This window comes from Ovis canadensis, chromosome 17, assembly GCF_042477335.2.
Source record: "Ovis canadensis isolate MfBH-ARS-UI-01 breed Bighorn chromosome 17, ARS-UI_OviCan_v2, whole genome shotgun sequence".
In the NCBI taxonomy this organism is placed as follows: Eukaryota; Metazoa; Chordata; class Mammalia; order Artiodactyla; family Bovidae; genus Ovis; species Ovis canadensis.
In genome coordinates, this window is record NC_091261.1 from 26,455,026 (window position 1) to 26,478,852 (window position 23,827).

The window sequence follows — 23,827 nt, forward strand, 5'->3', positions numbered from 1 at the left end:
GGGGACGACAGAGGATGAGATGGCTTGATGGTATCACCGACTTGACGGACACGAGTTTGAGTGAACTCCAGGAGTCAGTGATGGACAGGGAGGCCTGGTGTGATTCATGGGGTCGCAAAGAGTCGGACACGACTGAGCAACTGAACTGAACTGAACTGAAGCATGCACTAAATCTTTGTTCAGAAAAGTCTTGTTAGAGAAAAAAGGTCAGATGAACTAAATACATGTTAGTGGTGTGGTGCATTTACATTCTGGGGCAAGCTCTTCACTGGGCCAAATTCTGGGAACAAATATTTTGATACTTTGGCCTGCAATGGTCTAGTTAGAAACACATAAGCCCCTTGATATGATTTTAAAATTCTCACAAAGAAATGGATCGCCAGTGCAGGTTTGATGCTTGAGACAGGGTGCTCGGGGCTGGTGCACTGGGATGACCCAGAGCAATGGGATGGGGAAGGAGATAGGAGGGGGGTTCAGGATGGAGAACGCACGTACACCTGTGGCTGATTCATGTCAAAGTATGGCAAAGCCACTACAATATTGTAATTAGCCTCCAATTAAAATGAATAAATTTTTAAAAAATAATAATACTTCCTGAAAAAAATAAAATAAAATTCTTATAAAGAAGTCTATTAAACTTTTCCATGAGTAGAGCAAAGTCTAAGACAACAGAATTAAAGGATAAAAGAAAGCTGGGTCAGTCCAAATGAAGTTTTTATAGTGGGTAAGCCTGAGCTCAATTTTGAAGAACATAAGAATTGTGATGAGGGAATAGAGAGAAGTAAGAAAAATAACAAAGGAATAATACCGAGAGAAAGGAAACAGAAAGATGGGAGAGAAGACTTTAGCTTTTAGCCCTTCAAGAACAAAGTAGTATTTTCCTCTTATCCCTTAAGCCCAGACATTCCCATGTTAACTCATGGCTTTCCAAAGAGAAAATCAGATAGACTTGATTTTGGGCATCCTTAGTCCTATTAAAGCTAGTGGAGGTGATAGGATTCCAGTTGAGCTGTTTCAAATCCTGAAAGATGATGCTATGAAAGTGCTGCACTCAATATGCCAGCAAATTTGGAAAACTCAGCAGTGGCCACAGGACTGGAAAAGGTCAGTTTTCATTCCAATCCCAAGGAAAGGGAATGCCAAAGAATGCTCAAACTATCGCACGATTGCACTCATCTCACACTCTAGTAGAGTAAAGCTCAAAATTCTCCAAGCCAGGCTTCAGCAATACGTGAACTGTGAACTCCCTGATGTTCAAGCTGGTTTTAGAAAAGGCAGAGGAACCAGAGATCAAATTGCCAACATCCGCTGGATCATGGAGAAAGCAAGAGAGTTCCAGAAAAACATCTATTTCTGCTTTATTGACTATGCCAAAGCCTTTGACTCTGTGGATCACAATAAACTGTGGAAAATTCTGAGAGAGATGGGAATACAAGACCACCTGACCTGCCTCTTGAGAAACCTGTATGCAGGTCAGGAAGCAACAGTTAGAACTGGACATGGAACAACAGACTGGTTCCAAATAGGAAAAGGAGTACGTCAAGGCTGTATATTGTCATCCTGCTTATTTAACTTCTATGCAGAGTACATCATGAGAAACGCTGGACTGGAAGAAACACAAGCTAGAATCAAGATTGCCGGGAGAAATATCAATAACCTCAGATATGCAGATAACACCACCCTTACAGCAGAAAGTGAAGAGAAGCTAAAAAGCCTCTTGATGAAAGTGAAAGAGGAGAGTGAAAAAGTTGGCTTAAAGCTCAACATTCAGAAAACGAAGATCATGGCAACTGGTCCCATCACTTCATGAGAAATAGATGGGGAAACAGTGGAAACAGTGTCAGACTTCATTTTTGGGGGCTCCAAAATCACTGCAGATGGTGGCTGCAGCCATGAAATTAAAAGACGCTTACTCCTTGGAAGAAAAGTTATGACCAACCTAGATAGCATATTCAAAAGCAGAGACATTACTTTGCCGGCTAAGGTCCGTCTAGTCAAGGCTATGGTTTTTCCTGTGGTCATGTATGGATGTGAGAGTTGGACTGTGAAGAAGGCTGAGTGCTGAAGAATTGATGCTTTTGAACTGTGGTGTTGGAGAATACCCTTGAGAGTCCCTTGGACTGCAAGGAGATCCAACCAGTCCATTCTGAAGGAGATCAACCCTGGGATTTCTTTGGAAGGAATGATGCTAAAGCTGAAGCTCCAGTACTTTGGCCACCTCATGCGAAGAGTTGACTCATTGGAAAAGACTGATGCTGGGAGGGATTGGGGGTAGGAGGAGAAGGGGACGACTGAGGATGAGATGGCTGGATGGCATCACGGACTCGATGGACGTGAGTCTGTGTGAACTCCGGGAGTTGGTGATGGACAGGGAGGCCTGGCATGCTGCGATTCATGGGGTCGCAAAGAGTCGGGCACGACTGAGCGACTGAACTGAACCTAACTAGTCCTATTATGCAGTATCTATCTACCTAGAATAAAAATATGAAATACATAATAATTTTAAACTCTCTAAAGTTATATATGGAAAGCTATTTTGGTGACTTTCTGATCCTTCAAATATTTGCAGTTAAAGATAAATGAGCTCCAAACCAAAAATATCCCAAGTACGTGTTTCAAATGAGTGTTCTTTTTCCTTCTTCAGATATTTATAGAAAAAGATCCATATCAAAATTATTCTTCATCATAAAAGTCAGCCAATCATTACTAAACAATTTTCCAGCACTGCCACTACAGATAATTGTTTAACTATTAAAGTGTATGTTGTGAATTATAACTGCCATAATGGCACCAATCTCTACATGGTTGCTGGATGCTGCCATGGAAGACATAGCTCATCTGTTGTGGCATGAAATGCCGTGTGACAATTTATACTGATGCGCATTTCTTATTACCTGCTGCTAATAACCCATCAGTGAAAACGACAGCTTAATTATACAGCACATCTCCCGCTGGCAAATAACTAGAGTCAAACATTTCTCTTGCTTCTCACCTATCCCTAATAGAAGCAGAAAGAAGAATCACTGCAACCCTCAGAAACAGCACTTAAAATTAAGAAAAAAAAAAGTCTAAGTCAAAGTTGATCTTTTATTAACCACATATGTACTTTAGCCCGATAATTTCTCAGCAACCCATTTCCAGTTCACGAGAGCGGGTTACCATTCTCCTTTGCTTTTATATTTCTTGCTGATTAGGCCTCTGATATTTCTCATTCCAAATATTGGGCTTTTTATGAAATGGGTCAAATGATTTATCCTAAGCATTGAATCTCTGAATCAACACCACGGCCACAGATTTGCTGTAGTAATCCCAAAGGTCTTGTTTCTAAGGCATTGCTTGTAGGTTCCTTCCTGACAAGTAGATTCAGCTTCTCAAGCCTACAGAGCAAAGCAGTAGTGCTTACAAAACTAGGTGGCTGGATGTTTCTATCAATTAAGTTTATTTAACTGGCAGCATGCTTACATTCCTAAGTTCCATGTGGTCCATGGGGCTGTGGCCTTCTCTTCCCTGGACTGGATGGCGGAACTTCCTGACCTTTTCCACACTGGTGGGTTCCTTCTTTTCCACTAGAGCTGTGTGTCATTATCTGGGAACAGCCTACAGAATGGCTGCCCCCCAGTTAGGAAACTTAAGGCAGTTTTAGCTCTCTACCTCGTCTTTCATCGTCTCATTAAATATTCTTTTTTTGAATGAATTTTTATTGGAGTACAGTTCCTTTACAATGCTGTGTTAGTCTCTACTGTAAACAAAGCGAATCAGCTATACATATACATGTATATTCTCCTTTTTTGATTTCCTGCCCATGTAGGTCACCACAAAGGATTGAGTAGAGTCTCCTGAGCTATATGGTAGGTTCTTATTAGTTATCTATCTTATACATGGTATAAACAGTGTATATACGTCATTCTCAACCTCCCAATTCCTCCTACCCTCCCCTTTCCCCCTTGATACATATATACAATGGAATATTACTCGGCCATGAAAAAGAACAAAACTGGATCATTCGCAGGGATGTGGGCGGACCTAGAAACTATCATGCAGAGTGAGGTAAGTCAGAAAAAGAAAAATAAATATTGTATATTATTAATACTTATATATTAAATCTAGAAAATGTTACAGATGATTTTATTAGAGACACAGACATGAGATCATTAAATATTCTTATTCAATAGCTACTAAAACTACTACTATGAATAGACTGCTATTCCTTTATTCTTTCTAAACTTTGCTTTCCATTTTCTCTGCTTTTTACTTCTTCCAAGCTCCTCAGTTTTTCTTCCAAGAAAATAGGCTATTAGTTCAGTTCGGTCAGTCAGTCGTGTCCAACTCTTTGTGACCCCATAGCCTGCAGCATGCCGGGCTTCCCTGTCCATCAGCAACTCCTGGAGCTATAGACATCATCAAATATTCAGTGTGCCTCCATGGGACTGAAATACTCAATTCCTTCTCTGGGATTACATATTTGTTAGAGTCTTTAAGAGTTTGACCCTTTCTACTGGGTGTCCTTGTACAAGATGCCCAAGATGGCTGCATTTTTGTAGTTTAAAATGTTAGATTTTTTTGAGAGCTTTTTTGTTTGTTATCACAGAGGATTATAAACAGGTAAATGTAGGAGGCTGCTTCTTGCACCAGAGCTATTCCTAAATAACAGAGGCTGCACTATTAACTTCAGTGAACAAAGGAAACTAAAAAGTTTTATAGAATATAGCTACAGGATAGAAAATTATCTTCATTCAGCTGTAGGACATAGCCTTCTAAGCAAATAGCATTAAAAGTATCACAACCATGTGCTGGGATCACAAACATCCATCTTTGTAGAAATAAAACCTCTCTCTTTGGACTCATGTAAATAATAGTGATGGTCACTATCTTTTCTCTTACTGGACTCCTAGCATCCTTCTATTCTTTTCATCATTAGAACATTATAAACATTGCTCTTATCATTAGAACACTAATTCTTTCCATCATAACTACCAGACAGCAGGGCACCAACAGCAAAAGACTGGGAAGGATACTTGGGAAACAAGTTATCGGAAGAGCACAGAGCCATGGAATTGTTAAATCCAGTAAAAAGTCTTCAGAAGACTTGATGCTTCTGAACTGTGGTGCTGCAGATAACTCTCGAGAGTTCCTTGGACAGCAAGGAGGTCAAACCAGTTCATCCGAAAGGAAATCAACCCTGAATATTCATTGGAAGGATTGATGCTGAAGCTGAAGCTCCAATACTTTTGCCACCTGATGCAAAGAGTCGACTCATTGGAAAAGACCCTGATGCTGGGAAAGACTGCAGGCAAAAGGAGAAAGGGGCAGCAGAGGATGAGATGGTTAGACAGCACCACTGATTCAATGGGCATGGAACTGAGTAAGCTCCAGGAGACAGTGAAGGACAGGGAAGCCTGGCATGCTGCAGTCCATAGTGTTGCAAAGAGTTGGACATGACTTAGCAACTGAGCAACCATGGCAACAAAGTATCTTCAACCTGAAGGGTGCCCCACCCAACACATTTGGAAAACTGTATCAAGAGCCAAGGGCTTTGTCTTTCAGCTGATAATACTAAGCTAACAAAGATCACAATTTAAGAAATATAATATTACATGGAACAATATTAGTGGGAATTCCATAAAAGAGTGACAAAAACTGGAAAAATATATGCCAGATGGGGAAAGCCTAGTGGAAGAACTAAGAATTTAAACACGAATTTTAAAAAATAGTAAACACCTTGCAGTATGTACCCGTCAATCTCAATCTCCCAATTTATCCCTCACCTTCCCCCAGAATGCATCTTTTTTTTTAAAGTGGGGTATAGTTGCTTTGTACACACTCCTATATATAAAACAGATAACTATTAGAACCTACTGAATTGCACAAGAAACTCTATGCAATACTCTATAATGCCCCAAATGGGAAAAGAATATAAAAATTGAATACGTATATATGCATAACTGATTCATTTGTCTGTACAGCTGAAACTAATACAACATTATAAATCAACTATACTCCAACAATTTTTTTAAATAATAAATACTGGAGCAGTAAGAAGGGTTTTGGAAACATGAGTCAAGAGGAAGAAATTGTGAAGAAATAAATGGGTATAATAAATATTTTTAAAATAAGTGATAAAGTAAGGAATTAGCCAAATAGCTTGAATGCAGGATGAAAACTACTGCAGGGTGAAAGAATGAGCTACGCAGTTCCATCAGGCATTGTCCCCAGAGGCATTTGGGCCTAACAATTACATAAGGAAAATGAAGGAAGAGTCAAATGACATGGAAGATGAAAGCAGAAATTTCCACTTCTGTCTACGTGTGGTCTGCAAACAGAAAAAAAGGACAGAAATGAGAATATAATAATCAAGATGTTTCTAAAATTGCAAATGTAAGACCTCAAAATAAAGAGGATAGTAGAGTAGCAAAGAAGATAAATCAAAAACTCAGAGTCAGGAATATTTTAGTGCATTCAAGAATATGCAGGCCAAGGAGAAACCTTGGAAATATTCATTACAGTGAAAGCAGACAAAAGTCAGACAGACATCAGGTTTCTTGAAAGAAACACCGGATGCAAGAAGATAATAGAGTCCCCACAGTGTGGAAGGAAAATAGCCTTGCACCTAGAATTAAATATCCAGGGAAACCATTATTTAAATGTGCAGACAAAATGACTATATCCACAGGCATATGAGACCTCTGAAAAATTCACCCTTCATTTACCATTTGTGAAATAATTTTGAGAGGAAGCAAAAAGACCGAGGAAACAACGATAAGTAAAGAAGAGTCTGTGTCTGTGTGTGCGTCCAAAGTTTCTCAGCTGTGTCCGACTCTGAGACGGTATAGCCCTCCAGGCTCCTCTGTCCTTGGGACTCCCCAGGAAAGAATACTCAAGTTGGTTGCCATGTCCTTCTCCAGGGGATCGTCCCAATCCAGGGATCAAGCCTGTATCTTTTATGTCTCCTGCATTGGCAGGTGGGTTCTTTATCACTAGCACCACCTGGGAAGCCCTTCAGTTCAGTTCAGTTCAGTTCAGTCGCTCAGTCGTGTCGGACTCTTTGCGACCCCATGAATTGCAGCACGCCAGGCCTCCCTGTCCATCACCAACTTCTGGAGTTCACCCAAACTCACGTCCATCGAGCCAGTGATGCCATCCAGCCATCTCATCCTCAGTCATCCCCTTCTCCTTCTGCCCCCAGTCCCTCCCAGCATCAGAGTCTTTTCCAATGAGTCAACTCTTCGCATGAGGTGGCCAAAGTACTGGAGTTTCAGCTTTAGCATCATTCCTTCCAAAGAAATCCCAGGGCTGATCTCCTTCAGAATGGGCTGGTTGGATCTCCTTGCAGTCCAAGGGACTCTCAAGAGTCTTCTCCAACACCACAGTTCAAAAGCATTAAGAGTCTATTAATATTTAAATAAGCAAAACATATAAAGCACTTAAAATACTGCTTAGCACATAGTGAGTACTCCGTGAAAATGAGTTGTTACTATTATTTTGGTCCTCAGTTTCTGATTAAATAGTTGCATTGAAATCTCTAAAAAGTAAAGAAAATGCTTTTTAAAGTTCTATATGTGTGATGTTTACTAGAGATTTTTTAGTGGATATCATTAATCCATTCATGTATTTATTTGGAAGACCCCATCAAATTTTATCAAGCTCTTATTTAAGATAAAATAGATAACTAATGAAAACCTATTTTATAGCTCATTTCAGTTCAGTTCAGTCACTCAGTTATGTGCAGTTCTTTGTGGACCCCATGGAAGGCAGCACGCCAGGCCTCCCTGTCCATCACCAACTCCCAGAGTTTACTCAAACTCTTGTCCATTGAGTCAGTGATGCCATCCAACCCTCTCATCCTGTCATCCCCTTCTCCTCCTGCCTTCAGTGTTTCCCCACATCCGGGTCTTTACCAATGAGTCAGTTCTTTGCATCAGGTGGCCAAAGTATTGGGGTTTCAGCTTCAGCTTCAGTCCTTCCAATGAATATTCAGGACCGATTACCTTTAGGATACACTGGTTGGATCTCCTTGCAGTCCAAGGGACTCTCAAGAGTTCAACACCACAGTTCAGAAGCATCAATTCTTCAGCACTCAGCTTTCCTATAGTCCTACTCTCATATCCATACATGTCCACTGGAAAAACCATAGCTTTGACTAGATGGACCTCTGTGGGCAAAGTAATGTCTCTGCTTTTGAATATGCTGTGTAGGTTGGTCATAACTTTTCTTCCAAGGAACAAACATCTTTTTACTTTCATGGCTGCAGTCACCATCTGCGGTGATTCTGGAGCCCAAAATAATAAAGTCTGTCACTGTTTCCACTGTTTCCCCATCTATCTGCCAGGAAGTGATGGGACCAGATCCAGTGATCTTAGTTTTCTGAACGCTGAGTTTTAAGCCAGCTTTTTCACTCTCCTCTTTCACTTTCATCAAGAGGTTCTTTAGTTCTTCACTTTCTGCCATAAGGGTGGTGTCATCTGTATATTTGAGGTTATTGATATTTCTCCTGGCAATCTTGATTCCAGCTTGTGCTTCATCCAGCCCACGATTTCTCATGATGTACTCTGCATATATGTTAAATAAACAGGCTGACAATATATAGCCTTAACATACTTCTTTCAAGATTTGGAGCCAATCTGTTGTTCCATGTCCAATTCTAACTGTTGCTTCCTGACCTGCATACAGATTTCTCAGGAGGCAGGTAAGGTGGGCTGCTATTCCCATCTCCTTCAGAATTTTTCACAGCTTGTTGTGATCCACACAGTCAAAGGCTTTGGCATACTTAATAAAGCAGAAGTAGATGTTTTTCTAGAACTCTCTTGCTTTTTCCATGATCCAACAGATGTTGGCAATTTGATCTCTGGTTCCTCTGCCTTTTCTAAATCCAGCTTGAACATCTGGAAGTTTACAGTTCACGTACTGTTAAAAGCCTGGCTTGGAGAATTTTGAGCATTACTTTGCTAGCATGTGAGATGAGTGCAATTATCAGTAGTTTGAGCATTCTTTGGCATTGCCTTTCTTTGGAATTGGAATGAAAACTGACATTTTCCAGTCCTGTGGCCACTGCTGAGTTGTCTAAATTTGCTGGCATATTGAGTGCAGCACTTTCACAGCATCATCTTTCAGAATTTGAAATAGCTCAATTGGAATTCCATCACCTCCACTAGCTTTGTTCGTAGTGATGCTTTCTAAGGCCCACTTGACTTCACATGCCAGGATGTCTGGCTCTAGGTGAGTGATCAGACCATCGTGATTATCTTGGTCATGAAGATCTTTTTTGTACAGTTCTTCTGTGTATTCTTGCCACCTCTTCTTAATATCTTCTGCTTCTGTTAGGTCCATACCATTTATGTCCTTTACTGAGCCCATCTTTGCATGAAATGTTCCCTTGGTATCTCTAATTTTCTCAAAGAGATCTCTAGACTTTCCCATTCAATTGTTTTCCTCTATTTCTTTGTGGTGAATCAATCACTGAGGAAGGCTTTCTTATCTCTCCTTGCTATTCTTTGGAACTGAACTCTGCATTCAAGGGGGTATACTTTTCCTTTTCTCCTTTGCCTTTTGCTTCTCTTCTTTTCATAGATATTTGTAAGGCCTTCTCAGACAATCATTTTGCATTTTTGCATTCCTTTTTCTTGGGGATGGTCTTAATCCCTGCCTCCAGTACAATGTCACAAACGTCCCTCCATAGTTGTTCAGGCACTCCATCTCTCAGTCTAATCCTTTGAATCTATTTCTAGTTTCCACTGTATAATTGTAAGGGATTTGATTTAGCTCATACCTGAATGGTCTAGTGGTTTTCCCTACTTTCTTCAATTTAAGTCTGAATTTGGCAATAAGGAGCTCATGATCTGAGCCACAGTCAGCTCCTGGTCTTGCTTTTGCTGACTGTATAGAGCTTCTCCATTTTTGGCTGCAAAGAATATAATCAACCTGATTTTGGTATTGACCATCTGGTGATGCCCTTGTGTTGAGTCTTCTCTTGTGTTGTTGGAAGAGTGTGTTTGCTATGACCAGTGCATTCTCTTGGCAAAACTCTATTAGCCTTTGTCCTGCTTCATTCTGTACTCCAAGGCCAAATTTGCCTGTTACACCAGGTATTTCTTGATTTCCTCCTTTTGCATTCCAGTCCCTAAAATGAAAAGGACACCTTTTTTGGGTGTTAGTTCTAGAATGTCTTATAGGTCTTCATAGAGCTGTTCAACTTCAGCTTCTTCAGCATTACTGGTTGGGGCATAGACTTGGATTACTGTGATATTGAGTGGTTTGCCTTGGAAACGAACAGAGATTATTCTGTCATTTTTTAGATTGCATCCATGTACTGCATTTCAGACTTTTGTTGACTATGATGGCTACTCCATTTCTTCTAAGGGATTCTTGCCCACAGTAGTAGATATAACGGTCATCTGAGTTAAATTCACCCATTCCAGTCCATTTTAGTTCACTGATTTCCTAACATGTTGAAGTTCACTCTTGCCATCTGCTGTTTGACCACTTCCAATTTGCCTTGATTCATGGACCTAACATTCCAGGTTCCTATGCAATATTGTTCTTTACAGCATTGGACTTCACTTCCATCACCAGTCACATCCACAACTGAGTGTTGTTGTTGCTTTGGCTCCGTTTCTTTACTGTTTCTTGAGTTATTTCTCCACTGATCTGCAGTAGCGTATGGGGCACCTACCAACCTGGCGAGGTCATGTTTCAGTGTCCTATCTTTTGCCCTTTTCATACTGTTCATGGGGTTCTCAAGGCAAGAATATTGAGGTGGTTTGCCATTCCCTTCTCCAGTGGACCATGTTTTGTCAGAACTCTCCACCATGACCCGTCCATCTTCAGTGGCCCTACATATCATGGCTCATGGTTTCACTGAGTCAGAGAAGGCTGTGGTCCATGTGATCAGATTGATTAGCTTCCTGCGACTGTGGTTTTCAGTCAATCTGCCCTGTGATTATTGTTTTTTATGTTAGCTAACATTCTATTTAGTGTTGAAAAATGCTACTGATTTTCCATTATTCTTCTGCCTGGCAATCTTGCTGAACTTGCCTACTACTTGTAATAGTTTGTTAATATTCACAACTTTCATTTATAAACAATGATAATTTTATCTCTTCCCATTTCATCTTTATATCTCACATTAGTTTTTACACTGAAGCAACACCCACTAGGTGAACAGTTAATGTTCTGGAGAGATATCTGGGTTAAAAGTCTAATTCCATCTCTCTGTGGAGCCTAGCCAAGTCACCTAAACTCTTGCGGTTTCAGTTGCATCACTGGAAAAGTGGTGAAGATGTAAACACCTTAAGGAGCTTGGGAGGGTTACACAAGTGGAAGGGCTTCGCATGTGGCTGACAATAAATGCTAACCATAGCCCTGTTTCTGTATACACCAGGGACTAGTCCAAGGAACCCCATGGATACCAGTCTTATATAAAATGATGGAATATTGGCCTATAACCTATATACATCTTGTATACTTTGAAGTGTGTTAGTCGCTCAGGCGTGCCTGACTCTTGGCAACCCCAAGGACTGCAGCCCACCAGGCTCCTCTGTCCATGGGATTCTCCTGGCCAGGACACCAGAGTGGGTGGCCATTCCCTTCTCCTTTGAATCACCTATAAATTACTTGTAATACCTAACTAAATATGAATGTTATGTAAATAGTTGCCAACGAGCCACAAATTCAAGTTGCTTTATGGAACAAACATTCTAGCTTTTTTTTTTTTTTTTTTTTTTTGAGTATTTTTGATCTGCAGTTGGTTGATCCTGAGGTTATGGCACCCAACAAATAGAGAGGGCCAACTGTTCTGAAATATTTATTACATGAAATTAAGAATGGGAGATACCTAACCCAATCTTGGAGTCTTAGGGGAAATAGTCCCAGAGAAAACAATATCAAAGTGAGACACCTGGACCAGGTAAGTGAGTCAGGACAAAGAGGTGAGGAAGAGATGTTGGATGAAGTATTCTCAATGAGGGACGTGCATGTCTGTGCATTTAGCAATGAAAGAAAACATGGATTGTTCAGAGAAAGGACAGTGTGTCCTGGGTAACTTGGCTCTTCATATACAAATATTCATTGCTCCATGAGATAATAAGTTCCTAAAAGTTATCATGTTTGGTTCATGTGTTCATCTCTCACAGCACTTGGTAGACAGCCAAGCACAGAGAAAGTATTCAATAAATCATAAATATCTGCTATTGTTTGGGAGAGTTTCTGGTCTGTTGTTATCCTACCTGATTCAAAACCATCCCTACAAGCCAATGCTTTATGAACTACAGAGGCTGAGGAGTGTGTCTTAAATTAAGAGAGGTCAAAGTATAGAAGAGAACTATATCAACATTAAATCTAATATGCCAACATAAAACCACATGTCTGAAGTTTTAGAGGTCCTTCACAAAACAATGAACACGAGGATCTTTATTTCTAGAAGTGAAAAATATGAAATGCAGATTTTTAAAAAGTCACATTTAGAATTACTGCAAATTTTAAAGTGACAAATAGTATTGCTATGACTGCACATTTGTCCTCTTGGCCTCCCAGGGAAAGAAGTATCAAATAAATTAAGTATTAATGCTACCACTATTTTTACAAAAGCTTTCTCCTCTTTTTTGTACTATTGAATATTTTTTTTCCAAAATACTTAGCAAATACTGTTGAATTAGGAAAACAAAAGAATTTCTGTTTGAAGCAATATAGAAAATAGGGTGTGGCTTGCTTCTACTTCCTTTTATTTACTGAAGCATTTACTTTGCAATTGATTAAAATTATCCTGTCAGATAATAAAACTGGAAAAAGAAATATTAAACAACCCTAGTTTTTTAGTCAGTTCTAAAAACCATCCTACTAATCTAAGAAGCTTATCTGTATTATCTAAAAATGAATGTAAAGATTCTATCTGTAGTTTGGCCCAAATTAGACTCTCAGAAAATTATATCTCCCTTCCTGATCCTGACAATGAAAGCATGTGCTGGGACATTCTAACAGCTATGTGATCATTCATGATTTATTTCCAGTCCAACTCCTTTTCTCAAAACCTAGTATTATTACCTGACCCCTCAGCAATATGTGAAAGATTACTGACAACAATAATAACATTATTAGAGTTTTACCATGTACCAGGCAAGTGCCTGGCACATAAGGACACAGCGTTTTCCAAACTTTAGCCCTTCAAACTCCATCATGATTCTTGTCATCCTTTGCACCACCGGTATCATTTATCTGAGGAGAGGGGTAATAAGAACATGAGTCAATATAGAAAATACTGCAGATACTTACAGAAGCATCCATCAGTGGAGAGAGCACAAACAGGATGTGATCAGTGTTTCCAGTTGGCTAGAGAGGAGGTAAGCCAATGCAGGAGACATAAAAGACGCAGGCTTAATCTCTGGGTCGGGAAGATCCCCTGAAGCAACCTATTCTTGCCTGGAGAATTTTACAGACAGAGGAGCCTGGTGAGTTGCAGTTCATAGGGTCACACAGAGTTGGACATGACTGAGGCGACTTAGAATGCATGCACCGAGACCAGGTAAACTTAAGGTTTTGTCGAGAGAACTACATTAGAAGAAGTAACTCATAGAACACACGAGTGGTTGCCAGAGGTAGAGGCAAAATGTGTGCAGGGTGTCAAAAGGCATGAATTTGTAGTTAGAATATAAGTAAGTCATGGGGATGTAATGTGCAGAATGGTGACTATAAGACAATTGTGCCATGCTCGTCTGTTTCAATCGTGTCCAACTTTTTGCAACTCTGTGAGACTGCAGCCCCCCAGGCTCCTCTGTCCATGGCATTCTCCAGGCAGGAATACTGGAGTGGGTTTGCCATACCCATCTCCAAGAGATCTTCCTTACCCAGGGATAGAACTCATGTCTCCTGTGTCTCCTGCACTGCAGGCAGATTCTTTATCACTGAGCCACTGGGGAAATCCCTGGGTAACAATACTATAGTGCATAACTGAAAGATGATAAGAGAATAAATCTTAAAAGTTCTCATGATAAGAAAAAAAATGATAACTTTCTATGGTGACACACATTAACTAAACTTATGGTGGTGATCATTTTGCCATATAAACAAAAGTCAAATCAATATGTCATACACCTGAAACTCATAGAATTTACATGTCAATTATACTTCAATTAGAAAAAGAGAAGATTTGTGTGTAAGAATAGGCCTATGGGGGATATGGAATCCATCACAACAGAAGCAGACAGTGTGGATATGATACACAAGCAAGGGTTAGAAGATGTGAAAAGCCTAACATTCTCTTTTGAAGACCTGGAAATTGACTAACCCTTTCTTGAAGATCCTTTCTGAACATCTCGTTTTCTGGAGTGGCCAGCTCAGCAGTGGGCCTGTGGTCTCCTCTACATACATTTGCCTCCTGGAGAAATATTCCCACAATTGGCTTCAGTCAGTAATTCCTGACAATGAACTCATAAACTAACATCTCTTGGACTAATAGCCCACCCAGTCTTTAGTGCAGTACTTCAAATGAGTCACCGGACATTTTTGGTTTTCTGTTCCACTTTTTCTCAATCTTGAGGTTTCCAAAATGAAACTCATCCATTTCCCTGACTCCCCCTTACATTTTAGCCACAACCCAAATCAGTTCCTACAGTGTTTACTTTTCCTGACTCCCAAGATTAAAATCTGAAAGTCTTCAGGATCCTCCCTGCACTTTGAACCTCTAACTGAATGAAAGCCAGTCAAGGGCTTCGAAGAGTGTCTGGCCCATAGTAGGCACTCAAAATTATTACAAATAAATTCTAAGAACAAATAAAACATGAATAAATTAGACCTTCCTTGACATAGCTCTTGTTTTATTCCCCATTACTTTGAACATATCGTATTCTTTGGCATTCATTCAGCAAATATTTATGAGGCACTACCATTTGCAACCCACTCCAGTGTTCTTGCCTGGAGAATCCCGGGGACGGGGCAGCCTGGTGGGCTGCCATCTATGGGGTCGCACAGAGTCGGACACGACTGAAGCGTCTTAGCAGCAGCAGAGGATGGAGATATGCCAATGAACAAAATAACAAAAATGCTCTCCTATAGCTCATGTGCAAATGGGGAAAGGTGGGAATTAACACACATGACTGAATAAAACATCGTCCCTTATCTGAAAATCTTAAATTTTCAATTTAAGACTCTAAGACTGAAGGTTTTGCTTAATTTGTTGGTTAACAAAACATGAACTGGCATAAAACTATTTAGAATCTGTATCTGTTTCTCTTTTGAGTAGCTTCCTGAATAAGCTTACTACATACCATAGTCGTCACATGATATATAGCAAAGGCATTATGTCACTACATTAGTCTGTGCTCAAAGGACTGCCATTGCAGAATACCATAGATTGGGTGGGTCACACAACAGAAATTTATTTTCTCATAGTTCTGGAGGCTGGACGTACAAGATCAAGGTGCTGGAAGGGATGGTTTCTGGTGAGGTCTTTCTTCCTGGCTTGCAGGCAGCCACCTGCTCACTAGGTCTGCACACAGCCTTTCCTCTGTACATGTGGGCTCCTGGGGTCTCCTCCTCATCTTACAAAGACAGCATTTCTAGTCCATTAGGGGCCTGCCCTTTTGACCTCACTTGCCCTGAATTACTCCTGAAAGCACTGTCTCCAAATGTCATCACACTGGAGGCTGAACCTCTATGCCTGGATTTGGTGGGGAGAGGGACAGACATAACTCAGTCTATCACAATTACCTTTCCAAAAGCTGAAAAAAATCTGAATTCCAAAGACATCTGACCCTAAGTGTTTTGGATAAGGTAGCAGAAACCTGGTGGTATATCAGGTAGTTATGGGTGTCTGGAGAAATGTTTGAGCTGAGAGAGAGTGTGCGTGGAAATGCAACAGGAAGTACACCCATCAGGGAAAGCCTCCCAGCAAGGTGGGTATTTGAGCCAAGCCCCGCACAAGGTAAGGGAGTAGGCCACATCTGAGAGGAAGCATTCTAGGCAGAAGAATAGCAAGTTCAAAGACCCGGAGACAAGAACAGAGCAGTGCACATGATGAATTGAAACAAATACCATATATCAATGCCTATATATATATATATATATATATATATATGGAATCTAGAAAGATGAGACTGATGAGCCTATTTGCAAGGCAGCAACGGAGACACAGATATAGAAAATGGACTTGTAGACACAGGAGGGGAAGGTGAGGGTGAGACGAATGGAGAGCATAGCATGGAAACATACACATTACCATACTTGCTGTATGACTCAGGAAGCTCAAACTGGGGCTCTGTGACAACCTAGAGGGGTGGGATGGGGTGAGAGATGGGAATGAGGTTCAAGAGGGAGGGGACATATGTATACTGATGGCTGATTCATGTTGATAGATGGCAGAAACCAATACAATATTGTAAAGCAATTATCCTTCTATTGAAAATAACTAAATAAATTTTAAAAAGGGAGGTTGTCAGAGTTACCAAAGCTCTGAGCTAAAAGAGGAGGAGAAGATGAGGTAACAGAGGGACAAATCACTGAGGGCCTTACTGACTACTGTAATAGAATTTGGCTTTTACTGAAGTGAAATGAGAAGGCAATGGAGAGTTCTGAATAGAGGAATGGCATGACCAGATCAAGGCTTTAACAGGATCACAACGTGTGACAGATGATTTCCAAGATGATGGCCACTAATCAACATCTTCCTTCTATGAACAAGCGTAACATACAGCCCAGCAAGAGGCTGAGTCTATGTCCTCTCCTCTTGAATCGAGGTGGCCTCCGGACTTGCTTTTCCTGATAAAATGAGACAAACGGGACAGTCTGGGAATTTCAGACCTAAGCTTTCCGAGCCTTGGCAGTTTCCACTTCCTCTTTTATAGAAGCTGGATACTGCATGAGGAGTCTGACAACCCTGAGACCACTATGTTGCGAATGAATCCAATCCAGTCACGTAGAAAAAGTGAAGTGGAGAAGAACAAAGGAACCCAGGCAACGGGCAGAACTGAGGCCCCACCTATGACCCAATTTCTTGTACAATCTCAGACAATCCTGGACCTTTGGAGTCATGATAACTGAGATCACAGACATTCTGACATAGAGACAAACCATTGCCGTGGGGTCCTGTCCAAATTTCTACACTTGGAACTTCAAAAATATAAAATAATTTTTATCTTACACTGCTAAATTTGGGGGTAGTTAAATACATAGTAATTAACAATTGACTGAAATTGATATGAGCTCAGGTGAGGAGCAGACACCTGAGGAGTATGTAGCAAGGATACTCACTGTTAGTGAGCCTAGAAATGGTGTGATGAAATCATTATCAGAGGCTGGAGAGAAGGTGATCCCATGCTTCATAACTGCCTGCAATAATATGGACAAAAGAAAACGTGTCTAATAGAAACTTGTGGACCTGGCTAAGAAAATTTCTGAATGTGATAATCGGCTTTACTCTGTGACCTAGGATTAATTACAGGAAGAGAAAGAGGAACTAAAATGTTCAAGTTGTATTTAGAGGAAATCATTCAAACTAGGACTTGTTAGGTTGGAAAACAAAAATTACTGTCCTTCTTGCCTCTCGAGGCAACACAAGATTCTCAAAGAAGCAGTCTTAGGACAAAGATCAAATCCAGGGTCTATTAGTACAGTGTCCCCTGAGGTTAAAGATTAAATCAAGCATGTGGCTGGAAGATGTCTCATTAAGACCTAGAAGAGATTTAAGGTGACACCTCACAGACCCTGTCCAGAAGGAAAAGCAGTTTCCAAAGACCCTGAAGGTTTTTCCTACAGCATTCTGACTCATAGTCAAGGTCAACTGCAGGCTGTCTCAAGAGTCTTCCGGGTATGCCTTTTCCAAAGGACCGACCCTTAATAGACAAATGGGAAGCCTCCAAGGTTTATGAGAAAAATGTACCCCCCATAAAAGCACCACCAGCTAAACAAAAAGAAGGACACCTGGGTGTGTGGCAGGAAGATGAAGAAGTCTTCCCGGGTGTGTCGCTCCCGGTAGCCTTAGAGGAGCTGCATGTAGCCCAAACCGCGGAATCATGACAAATAACATGTTATTGTTTTTTTAAGCCACGACATACTGGACTGGTTTTCATTTGTTTGTAGATAAGTAAAACATAAGTAAAAACGGATAACTGAAACTTTGGCAGGGGGGTGGGGAGAGACAAGAGTTGCAAAAGAGAGACCCACCTGGCCACTGTACCGCGAGACAGGATAATAGTGACCTGGACCTGGGCAGTGAAGGTGGTAAGCAGGTCAGATGTGGGATCTATTTTGAAGGCACAGCCAAGTGATTCAGCAGATTAAATTAAATGGTGTGAAGGGGAAGAAAGGGATACTCCACGGTGAACAGTTTGATTGGTGATCTGTGCAGTTACAAGAATGGACTTGTCATGGGTGTAGCAATTCTGGGGGTAAAGTCAGGAATCCAAGTCTTTACCATCTGGTGGCTCAAACAGCAAAGAACCTGCCTGCAATGCAGGAGATTTGGGTTCGATCCCTGGGTCGGGAAGATCCCCTGGAGAAGGGCACGGCAGCCTACTCCAGTATTCTTGTGCCTGGGAAATCCCATGGACAGAGGAACCTGGCGAGCTAGAGTCTAAAGGATCCCAAAGAGTTGGACATGACTGAGGCGACTTAGCAGGCAAAATGACACATGCAGGTCCTTGAGTAGATGACAGGAACAAGATATATCCCTGAATGGACTTCCGGCTGGTTTCCTTAGCTCCAATTCTTTCTTTTCTTCAATAAAGCCTGCCCTACACTAATTTTCCTAAAATACTGCCTGTATTATAATGTTCCAGCAATGTGTTTTGCTGTGTTGCTTAAGTTTCCTACCTGTTTTGCATCCCTCTGCTTAGCTGTTAAACTGTTCAATGATCACTGAGGTCAATAGAAGCTAACTATGTGTCCAACCCCTGGCTGGGGACATGGTACACACTGTCCTGTCTTTACTCAGAATGTAAGTGTAGAGACAGACACATAATAAGATGCATTCACAGAGAGAAATGCTATTACAGGGGAATGTTCATGTGCCTGCTAAGTTGCTTCAATTATGTTCAATTCTTTGCGACCCTATGGCCTGCCAGGCTCCTCTCTCCATGGAATTCTCTAGGCAAGAACACTGGAGTAGGTTGCCATGCCCTCCTTCAGTGGATCTTCCCAACCCAGGGAGTGAATCTGCATCTCTTACGCCTCCTGCATTGACGGGCAGGTTCTTTACACCAGTGCCACCTGGGAAGCCCATAGAGGAATGTAGACAGCACCAAGTAAATTCTTAGAAGGGAGAGAATAATTTTTCCTGGGCAGTAGAAAGGGGCAGCCAAAGTTAGCGAGGGGGGCTTTGTGAGAAGGACACTTGGCTGACACGGAGTGATGAGGAATATGTATGGCAGGTGTGTCTGGAGCACAGAAGAGGTGACTGGAAATGAAGCTACAAAGGCTGTTGAAGCCGGACTAGAACCTACTCTTCAGTCCTATCATTGGGAAGACTCTATTGCAGCCAGATTCCCCCTTTTATTGTCTGCCCCACAAGGCGTACTCACGCATGGGTGTGGACACACAGACACTTGCTTTGAAGCACAGTGAGCCCTGGCAGTCCAGAAACCATGGGAAGGGGCTGTTGGGAACAAGGCTGAACTAGATCAGAGCTCATCAGGGAACCTCTATGACTTTCCAAGGTCTGAACAACCACAGAGAGTTCTAAAGAAATGAATTTCCAGATCCACTACTTCCATAGGAGCCCCTTTTATGAATGATATGCCTGAAATGAGCCTGAAGCAAGCAGATTTCTAGCAAGTTCTCTTTTCCCACTTCCTCTTTCATAATGATGCTTGTCCCATTTTACAAAAGAAAGGTGGACCTCGCCCCCAGTCAGAATTCTACTTTGCGCTTTGCCTGTCCAGGGTGTCAAACATAGGGGAAAGGGGGAAATTGCTATTCGAGACACTTTCTTTAGTCAAAGCAGTGATATCCACACTGTCCACACCTACTCTGATATATATTTCTAATACAGTTTAGTTCTATGCTAATAACTAGAGAGAGAAGGCAATGGCACCCCACTCCAGTACTCTTGCCTGGAAAATCCCATGGACGGAGGAGCCTGGTGGGCTGCAGTCCATGTGGTCCCTAAGAGTTGGACACGACTGAGCGACTTCACTTTCATTTTCACTTGCATGCATTGGAGAAGGACATGGCAACCCACTCCAGTGTTCTTGCCTGGAGAATCCCGGGGACGGGGGAGCCTGGTGGGCTGCCATTTCTGGGGTCACACAGAGACAGACACAACTGAAGAGACTTAACGGCAGCAGCAGCATCAATAATTATTTATCAAAAGTGAATGGGTTATTTTGGTTAGTTGTGTACTAATAACTATGCTTAAAATAACAGAAATAATAAATTTCACAATATAAATATTAATATTTATTTTAAAATGAAATCTCAAAGTATATGCTTCTTTTTGGTGCTGAGGTGTATTTGTGTGTGCGCTTAGCTGCATCTGACTCTTTGTGGCTCCATGAACTGTAGCGTGCGAGGCTCCTCTGTCCATGGAATTTTCCAGGGAAAAGTACTGGAACAGGTTGCCATTTCTTACTCCAGGGGATCTTCCTGACCCAGGGATGGAACCTATGTCTCCTGCATTGGCAGGCGAATTCTTTACCACTGTGCCATCTGGGAAGCCCGCCAAGGGGTAAGGAGAGCAAACAAGTCAGAAAAATATATAGCTAAATATCTAACTAAAATGTTCAATTAGAAAATAATTTGAAAATGTTAGCAGTCAGTGCTAAAAGTGTGCAAATGATACAGACGACACTTGAATAGCGCAGGGTTGGGGCTCCAACACTCCGCTCTATGGAAAATCTGCTGTAACCGACAGCAAGCCCTGGGTACCGCAGTTCCTCAGTGTCCATAGTTCTGCATCACAGAGTCAACCAACCATGGATACCGTAGCAGTGTGGTATTTACTGTCAAAAAAGGTCTCAGATAAGTGGATCTCACAGTTTAAACTTCTGTCATTCAAGGGCCAATGTACTTACTTCCTCTCCCAAAGTTGTGTCAGAAGGCGCATGAGCAAAAGAGCCAGCAAGGAGACTTCAGCGGTGCAGGCTTCACTGCCTATGTCACTGGGCTGGTATGTCACAAAGATCATTAGAATCCCCACCCCCAAGCTTAGAGTCATCATATTTTCCTCTTCTGGAATCATTTTCAGTTTCACTTCCTTTACTTAACCAAACACTTTCTGTCACTCTCCTTCAGCATTTAGAAAAGACGCAACTTAGAACATGGCCACCTAATAGGCATTCTGACTTTTTTTTATTCCTTTTCATATGGTCCATAAACAGCCCTCTGCTCTTCCAAAAAAGACCTGCCATGCACCACGAGATTTTCAGTGGGATAAAACCCTGGAAAATATATGTGTATACATACTCTGCCTCCAGATATAGAATATGTACAAATACTACCACTGGATTGAGCTGAGGTCAAAGAGCATTTTATTTCTTATTTCTGATTCTAGCACTGAATAACTTAAAAAAAGGGTAACATTCCCTGACATACAGCAAGTTAGTAAGTAATAACACATACGAAGTTGACTGCAGTTATTTTAGTAAAATTCACCATTAATTAGGAGTAAATACTACTAGCAAAACTCACAAATGTTCTCTCATCTTTCCTATGGGATGTTTCCACCCAATCCATAAAATAGGATACCAGCCAGCATATGAACAATGCTCAACTCAATAGTCTCACACAATAATCTGTAACCACTGGATCAATAAATAAAAGAGCTAATATTGAGCTAAAGAAAGAAGCTGGCTTCTTGCCAACCCTCAGACCATAAATATCTTCTGAAAAGAAGTCTTCCCATACAGTTGACTGCACCCACCTCCCCTGTGTTATGTGAGTGTCTTCTGAAGACTCCCTCAATCTCAGCCTTCTACTTGGATGAATGGATATATAGGTAGATAGCTAGATACAGACATACATCAATCCACATTTGCCTACTATTTGTTAAGCTCTATCAGCAAAAACTAGGTGAAATGGACAAATGTTTTCATTCAGGAACCATGAAAAGATTTTCTTCAAGGACCAAACTCATATAGACATCCATGCGATGTGACTACTATTTGCTCCTAAAGGTAATCTTTAAATATATAATTAATAATGTTAGTATGAAAGTACCATATAAGTGTTACTATAAAACCAGTGTTCCATCATCTCACACTACATTGCAATGAAATCATGGCTGACTGTCACTGTCAAATTGGGAGAAATATTTCTATGGAAATAATAGCCTTCATAAATACTGGTGTTCTTAAATCTCTACCACTTTCTCACTCTGTGACTTTGGGAAAGTTATTTAATTACTCTATGGTTCAATTTCTCCAGTTATAAAATACAGTCCTTACCACCACAAAAGTTTATTATGATATTGTTTTTAAATACACACATATTTAGAACAATGTCTGGGACATAATAAGAAGTCAACAAGTGTTAGCTATGATTCATATTATTTCCCATAGTTCAAGTTGTAAACCTGAACAGGACTCTCTGCATTATCATTAACTAACCTGCAAAGAAACTGTTACATAATGAATAAAACTTAGTATACTCAATGGGAGACAGGAAGAAAAGGCAGTTTTGTAAGTTTTTAACGTTTTTCAAACTGTTCTGTGTTCGAGATCCATCCAAAAAGATCATTAGAGTTATGGCTATTTTCCTCAGAAAAAGTCCCTTTATTCACAGCCTTCCTGAAGTCCTGGTTTGATAGCAAACCTGAGATGGAGATCCTTCTAGGATTTAAATTTTTCAATTATCAAACTTTAGACCACTGCTTTCCCCCTTCCTTCAAAGAAATTGATAAACATGTATTTCACTGACAAACATTATGTCCTGAGATATAGCTGTTAGCATTTACATATTAATTTCATGGATTAAAACAAAAAGCATCAAACTGTTTTTCTTAAACCCACCAGTAAGCTGTAGGAAAATTCCTAATTCCAGAAACTGTAGCTTCAAATCAGATTCTGGAGTTCCCATTCCAAAGCAGCAAAGAACGGTGAACATTCTGCCTACCAGAAGTCCAGGCCAGCACCGAACTTAACCCCTCTGTCACCCTGTCCTAGAGCAGACAATCCTGCTGGAAAGGCCATTCTGAGTATGATCAAAACTCTGAGAAGAGAAAACTGAGGAAGAAATACAAGGATGTGCCTTTCCTGCCTACCAGAACAAACCTTCACAATCTTCCAGACTTCTTAACTTTATTAAGTAAAATTTTAATTTTTTTCACCACTTTTTAACTCTAAAATGGCTATTGCTTTGTCATCAGTCCCTTCCTTTCTATATCTTAATGTTCTTCTCTTTGTATCTGCTCCCTTTTATCTATCATGCCTACCGCACTGCTTTCCAATAAAATGTCAGGAGTTTAATGTATCTTGTACCTTGATGCATTATCCTAGAACATCCACCTCTGCAGAGCAGGATACTGTAATCACCTAGATCTCATCTGTTTATTCAATCAAGTCAACTAAACACACTGACAAAATGAGACTGCCTATCAGTTACAAGGAGATGCTATCACCAGTGTCATAACATCAGATAGTAGTTTTTAAAAACATAATGGAAATCGCTAGTGACAATCACTTTACTTCCAGTTTTGAAACTTCTGATTCACCCTATTTAAGAACCTATTACAAGCATCATTTAAAAATTAACCTTGGTTTACGTACACTTCGATGTTAAGAAACATTTAAATGCACAGATCAAGTTAAATTCAATACATTATAAGCTAAATTCAAATACGTTGTATATGCTTGCAAAATCTCAACAACACTTGTAAAAATTAACTAGATTTTCATTTAAAGCCCCTTTGAGT

The 23,827-nt window shown here is 40.7% G+C and overlaps 1 protein-coding gene across 7 annotated transcripts in view; it reads right to left on the reverse strand.

Moving 5' to 3' along the window:
* IL15 (interleukin 15) overlaps window positions 1-23,827 on the reverse strand; it is a 99,175-nt gene that overhangs the window by 74,006 nt on the left and 1,342 nt on the right. The window contains exon 2 of one of the 7 annotated variants that reach the window (XM_069556846.1): window positions 17,233-17,310. The exons of the other annotated variants lie outside the window; for them this stretch is intronic. The gene's annotated coding sequence lies outside the window, so the exon portion shown is untranslated. The remainder of the gene's footprint in view (window positions 1-17,232; window positions 17,311-23,827) is intronic. 7 annotated transcript variants of the gene reach the window in all.